The sequence below is a fragment of the Ahaetulla prasina genome, chromosome 1 (assembly GCF_028640845.1).
Source record: "Ahaetulla prasina isolate Xishuangbanna chromosome 1, ASM2864084v1, whole genome shotgun sequence".
Taxonomy (NCBI): domain Eukaryota; kingdom Metazoa; phylum Chordata; class Lepidosauria; order Squamata; family Colubridae; genus Ahaetulla; species Ahaetulla prasina.
The window spans coordinates 245,586,422-245,593,408 of NC_080539.1; positions in this window are offsets into that span (position 1 = coordinate 245,586,422).

Sequence of the window (6,987 nt, forward strand, 5' to 3'; positions counted from 1 at the left end):
TTTGAGATACTGTACTGTGTTTGTAACCATGTCTATAGATGAATATATCGTATGAATTCAGTAATTTTTAAGCCACAGTTAAACAATGGTGAACAAAGTATAGGTTGATTATTCCATTCCCACAGCTTTTTTTTCTATAGTACATCTTTTACAAATTGACTATTTAAGGGGCAATGAATACAGGTAGTCCTTGACTTACAACCACAACTGCACCCAAAATTTAAGTGAGACATTTGTTAAGTGAGTTTTGCCCCATTTTATGAGCTTTCTTACCATAGTTAAGTGAACCATTGCAGTTGTTAAGTTAGTAACAATTGTGAAGTGAACTGGCTTCCCCATTGACTTTGCTTGTCAGAAGGTCGCAAAAGGAGACTCTGGGACACTGCAACCATCATAAACATGAGTCAGTTGCCAAGCATCTGAATTTTGATCACGTGACCATGGGGATGATGCAACAGTCATAAGTGTGAATAATTGTTGTAAGTTACTTTTTCAGTGCCGTTGTAATCTTGAATAGTCACTAAATGAACTGTTGTAAAGTAGAGGATTACCTATAATCAGCTGAAAATGACAGTTTTCCCCTAGGTCTTAGGAAAGCAGAATTATAGGTCTATTGGGTTTTGGTGAACAGATGAGTTTTAAATCTTACCCCCTGAGGAATGATACCTGAGTCTTGCTTAATAAACAATGGCACTGAAATCTGATATATCTAGCACCGTGATGGCAAACCTATGGCACGCGGGCTGGTCCTTCACTGTTTCCAGGGCGGCCCCCTGGGCCAGATCTAAGCACCCCCGGGCCAGATTTGGCCTTGGGCCTTTACTTTGACATCCCTGCTCTATTTCATTGATCACAAAATCTTGAAAGGAAGCGATGCTGTATGTAGGGATGTTATGTTCTCCTAAAACTATTTCCTCACTAATGCTAACATCTTTCAGTATTGTTCTGTCCCCCTCAATCACACACCCCAAAAGACACACGAGCTGACTGTATTTGCCAGCAATTTATTCTTGCTAGAGATATCAGCTCTGGCAACGAACCTGCGATCGCCTGCCAAGTCCTCCTTATCTCTTCAGTGCTACTGCAATCTGTTGCTGGAGCAACCCAGAGTTCAGAAGTAAACAGAAGTCCGAAAAGCCAATTCCTGAGTCTCGCAATAAAGCAGCCAAAGTTTCCAAAAGTCAGTTTTTGTCCATCATGGAGCCCAAAGGCAGCTCCACCCACTTTTATACCCTGTGGGGTGTGGCTCCGTGACTCAGCACTCCCTGGGCTGGCCCCTTCCTTTCTTTTGCTGCACACGCTTCACTCGGCGTCGCTGCCTTGCATCTAGCCACGATTGATCCTCCTCAGCTGGCTCTTGGGGCGTTGCCAGGGGGAAGGAGGGGTCAGGGGAATGAGGCCGTGTCAGCTCCTCCTCCTCCACCTGGCCTGCCTCTGGAATCTGGAGCGGAGCCAGGGAGGAAGGTTCTACAGAGAGAAGCCCTGTCGGCTCTTCCCCCTCACTCTCCAAGTCACTCTCTGCCAGGAAGCCCGGCTCGGGGCCCGCAGACACAACAAGTATTCACCAGTATTCATCAAGAGGATATAAAGCCTGTCCACCTTCATGCTATCTTTCCGGGCTTTCCGGGCATTCCATCAGCCGAGGGCCCAGGGTAGGGGTGGGGGGGTGGCGGTTGTGATTAAGGAGAGTCTAGAGCCGAGGGAGACCACTGTACCTCAGATGGCCGGGTGTGAATCCCTCTTTGTGAGGTGGAGCCATAGGTGTCAGATGGGCTTGTTTGTCACGTACCTGGCTCCTTGCTGCGTAAAAGCTGCCCTGCCCGAGCTCCTGGAGGTGCTTGCTGGAGTGGCAGTTGAGACCCCCAGACTTATTGTCATGGGGGATTTCAACTTGCCATTGACCGGCATGTCGTCGACAGCAGCTCGGGAGTTCATGGCTTCCATGACGGCCTTGGACCTGACCCAGGTAGTTGATGGCCCTACTCACATTGGGGGTGGCACGCTGGATCTGATTTTTATCTCTGATCAGTGGTTGAAGGATCTGGACTTGAGGGATTTAGTCATTGAACCTCTGTCATGGTCAGATCACTCTCTCCTTCGCCTGGACATTCTGACCGCCACTCAACACCGCAGGGAGACGGAACCAATACGTTGGTTCCGTCCCAGGCGCCTGATGGACCCGGAGAGGTTCCAGAGGGAGCATGGGCTGTTTCCTGAGGGTCTTGCCCATGGCACGGCTGAGGAACTAGTCACGGCCTGGGAACAGGCTGGGGCTTTAGACCGTGTCGTGCCTTTGCGGCCTCTGACCCGGCGCAGATCTCAACCAGCTCCTTGGTTCTCCGAGGAGCTGAGGGAGATGAAATGCCGGAGAAGACGCCTAGAGAGTTTCTGGAGGTCCAGTCATTCAGAGGCTGATCGGACACTAGTTTGGTCCTATAGTAGGACCTACCTAGTGGCTCTGAGGGAAGCGAGACGTTGCTACGTCTCCTCTCTCATAGCGTCGGCAGATAACCGCCCGGCCGCCCTGTTTCGGGTGACCCGCTCTCTCCTTCAACAGGGAGAGCGGGATGACCCGTTGCAGGGACGTGCCGAGGAGTTTAGTGGTTATGTATACGATAAAATCGTTCAGCTTCGGGACGGTCTGGATCAAAATTGGGTGGATCCAGGTGAGATGTCGGAGGGCTGTCTTGTTGAGACTGTTTGGGATGAGTTTGACCCTGTGGCTCCTGAGGATATGGACAGGTTGCTGGGGAGGTTGAATGCCACCACGTTTACTGGACCCGTGCCCCTCCTGGTTGGTACTGGCCACGCAAGAGGTGACACGAGGCTGGCTCCAGGGGATTACGAACGCTTCTTTGTTGGAGGGGATCTTTCCGGCCGCCTTGAAAGAGGCGGTGGTGAGACCCCTCCTCAAGAAGCCTTCCCTGGACCCAGCTGTATTAGATAATTATCGTCCGGTCTCCAACCTTCGCTTTGCGGCGAAGGTTGTAGAGAGTGTGGTGGCATGTCAATTACCTCAGTACCTGGATGAAACTATCTATCTAGACCCGTTCCAGTCCGGCTTCCGGCCCGGTTATAGCACTGAGACGGCTTTGGTCGCGTTGGTTGATGATCTCTGGAGGGCCAGGGACAGGGGTTATTCCTCTGCCTTGGTCCTATTAGACCTCTCAGCGGCTTTCGATACCATCGACCATGGTATCTTGCTGCACCGGTTGGAGGGATTGGGAGTGGGAGGCACTGTTTATCGGTGGTTCTCCTCCTATCTCTCTGATCGGTCGCAGACGGTGTTGACAGGAGGGCAGAGGTCGATCCCGAGGCGCCTCACTTGTGGGGTGCCGCAGGGGTCGATCCTCTCACCCCTCCTGTTCAACATCTATATGAAGCCACTGGGTGAGATCATCAGTGGTTTCGGTGTGAGGTATCAACTGTACGCTGATGAGACTCAGCTGTACTTTTCCACACCGGGCCACCCCAACGAAGCTATCGAAGTGCTGTCCCGGTGTCTGGAAGCCATACGGGTCTGGATGGGGAGAAACAGGCTCAAGCTCAATCCCTCCAAGACAGAGTGGCTGTGGATGCCGGCACCCCGGTACAGTCAGCTGCAACCGCGGCTGACTGTTGGGGGCGAGTCATTGGCCCCAATGGAGAGGGTGCGCAACTTGGGCGTTCTCCTGGATGGTCGGCTGTCTTTTGAAGACCACTTGACGGCCGTCTCCAGGAGAGCTTTTTACCAGGTTCGCCTGGTCCGCCAGTTGCGCCCCTTTCTAGACCGGGATGCCCTATGCACGGTCACTCATGCCCTTGTGACATCTCGTCTGGATTACTGCAATGCTCTCTACATGGGGCTCCCCTTGAAGAGCACCCGGAGGCTCCAGTTGGTCCAGAATGCGGCTGCGCAGGTGATAGAGGGAGCCCCTCGTGGCTCCCATGTGACACCTCTCCTGCGCAGACTGCACTGGCTACCTGTGGCCTTCCAGGTGCGCTTCAAGGTTTTGGTAATTATCTTTAAAGCGCTCCATGGCATTGGGCCGGAATATTTACGGGACCGTCTACTGCCACCGATTGCCTCCCACCGACCCGTTCGCTCTCACAGGGAGGGACTCCTCAGGGTGCCGTCAGCCAGGCAGTGCCGGCTGGCGATGCCCAGGGGAAGGGCCTTTTCTGTGGGGGCTCCCGCCCTCTGGAACGAACTTCCCCCAGGACTTCGTCAACTTCCTGACCTTCGAACCTTTCGCCGCGAGCTTAAGACACATCTTTTCATCTGCGCAGGACTGGATTAGGATTTTAAATTTTTTAATTTGGTTTTAATGGGGTTTTTTATTATTCTATTGGGGTTTTAATATTTGGCCGTATGTAATAAGTTTTTTAATTGGGGTTTTAATTTTTATTTATGTATATTTTTACGTGGCTGTTAACCGCCCTGAGTCCCTCGGGAGATAGGGCGGTATATAAATTTGATTAAATAAATAAATAAATAAATAAATCTTGGGCAACAATTACAGAATAACGCTGTAAACGCAGTGAAAGACTAATAAAGGATTTAATGGCATTAGACACAATCTGCTCGTACAGACCTCTTTAGAGGGAATGGATGTTGGCCAGACACAACCAGATGTGTGTCTGCAAGGCCACCCCATTATTTCTACTTATGACACCAGCTTGTATCTGCTTCTTCTCTTCAAAGTCAATTGCTAAAGAAAGGGAGCAGTGTCAGCAAATATCTACTGGTACCGATTTAAGCTTTTAGTGTTGAAATATCATCCCTGCTGATTCTTCATTCCTTTCTCTGGGATATTTCATTCACATTAGGCCCTTCCTTAAATGGTGAATCTGAGTTGCTACATCACACACATTTGTGCTCCTGCCAACACCTGATCAGTTTCCGTGGTCTGATAGTAACAGGGCCAGTCAATAATGAAAGGAAACAGATTCATCTGCAAAAAGCAAAATCCCTTAAGTCAAGCTTAATTCCTAGTGACTTCATGGACACATCCTTGCATTTCAGATGTGCTTTTAGCACTGCATGGTTCCAGAATGTTTTTTTCAGCTCTGTAGCCTACAGGCCCCATTGCTAGAGGTTTGTCCATCCACAGGCTTACAAGATCTAACCTGCTTAACCTTTCAGGAACTGCTGTTACTGCCATCTACCTGCACACTATTTATTTTAACACTCTGCCTGTGGTTTATCTCAGAAGTTAAGCATTAGTTTACTTGTATTTAGATGGGGAATTCCAGCATTGTTGGAAAGTTGAAAAAAATATTTCCTAAAATGGCAATGGCAAACCCATTTCCCAATGTTATCAAGGAATCCACATGGATATAGTCACTAGGCATCAAGCTTGATTTAAAGGCACATTTAAATTTTGAACACACCGTTTTGTTCCAAACTTTTCCTCAAAAGCTTAGGTTGAAACATTAAGAAAAACGTTCTCTGACAATTTAGATTTTTAAAAAAGGTAAACCAAACAATCTTCTGGTATGTTTCAGAATTAGCAAAAACCACTCTATTTTACATATTGGAAAGAATCGCTTTCTGGATTAATCTAATTAAGGGAAGCACTTTTAAACGTATGAACCTAACTTAATTGTCACTTTGAATGTACGCTAATCGGCATACATTAAAATGAATTTCGTTGCATACAGCAACAGAACCCGGCTTTGGGTAACAAACTAATTAATCTTTTGGCAAACATATAACAACAAGGAGACCCCAGCCTAGTTGAAAATTACAGACCAATCTCTCTAAGCTGCGTCACCTGCAAAGTAATGGAATCTAGCATCAACCAATCCACTACCCTCCACCTAGAAACAAACAACCTACTCTCTAATAAACCATTTGGTTTCAGAAAAAAATTATCATGTAATTTACAACTTCTTCACTGCAAAAACATACGGACTACAAATCTTGATCAAGGCAACGCAATAGATGCAATTTACACAGACTTCTGTAAAGCTTTTGACTCAGTGGTACACGACAAACTTCTCCTAAAACTAAAATCCTACGGCATCTCCAGACCCCTCCACATAACAGCTTTCCTGTCAAACAGACAACAAGTGGTCAAAATTGGCAGTGCTCTATCAAATCCTGTTCCTGTCAATAGCGGCGTTCCCAAGGCAGTGTTTTTGGACCAACACTCTTCATATTATACATTAATGATCTCTGTGACCACATGATAAGTAATTGTGTTCTCTTTGCTGACGATGTCAAACTATTTAACATTACCAACAGCTACTCTTCAAAAAGACCTTGACTTTGTGTCAGAATGGTCAAAAACTTGGCAACTCCAAATCTCAACCAGAAAATGCTCTGTCTTACACATTGGAAAAAAAAACCTGAACACTAAATACAAGCTTGATGGACATTACCTTACAGATGACCCCCAGCCCGTTAAAGGCCTTGGAGTTTTCATATCAAATGATCTAAGTGCCAAAACCCACTGCAACTACATCGCAAAAAAGGCTTTAAGAGTTGTAAACTTAATCTTGCGTAGCTTCTTCTCCAGAAACACTACACTACTAACCAGAGCTTACAAAACATTTGCTAGACCAATTCTTGAATACAGCTCGCCTACCTGGAACCCATACCACATTTCAGACATTAATACAATTGAGCGTGTCCAGAAATATTTTACAAGAAGAGTTCTCCACTCCTCTGATTACAACAAAATACCTTATGCCACCACACTTGAAATCCTGGGTTTTGAAAACTTAGAACTCCGCCGCCTTCGACATGATCTGAATTTAACTCATAGAATCATCTGTTACAATGTCCTTCCTGTTGAAGACTACTTCAGCTTCAATTGCAACAATACACGAGCACACAGTAAATTTAAGCTTAATGTGAACCGCTCCAATCTTGATTGCAGAAAATATGACTTCAGTAACAGAGTTATTAATGCCTGGAATGCACTACCAGTCTCTGTGGTCTCTTCCCAAAATCCCCAAAGCTTTAACCAAAAACTATCTACTATTGACATCACCCCATTC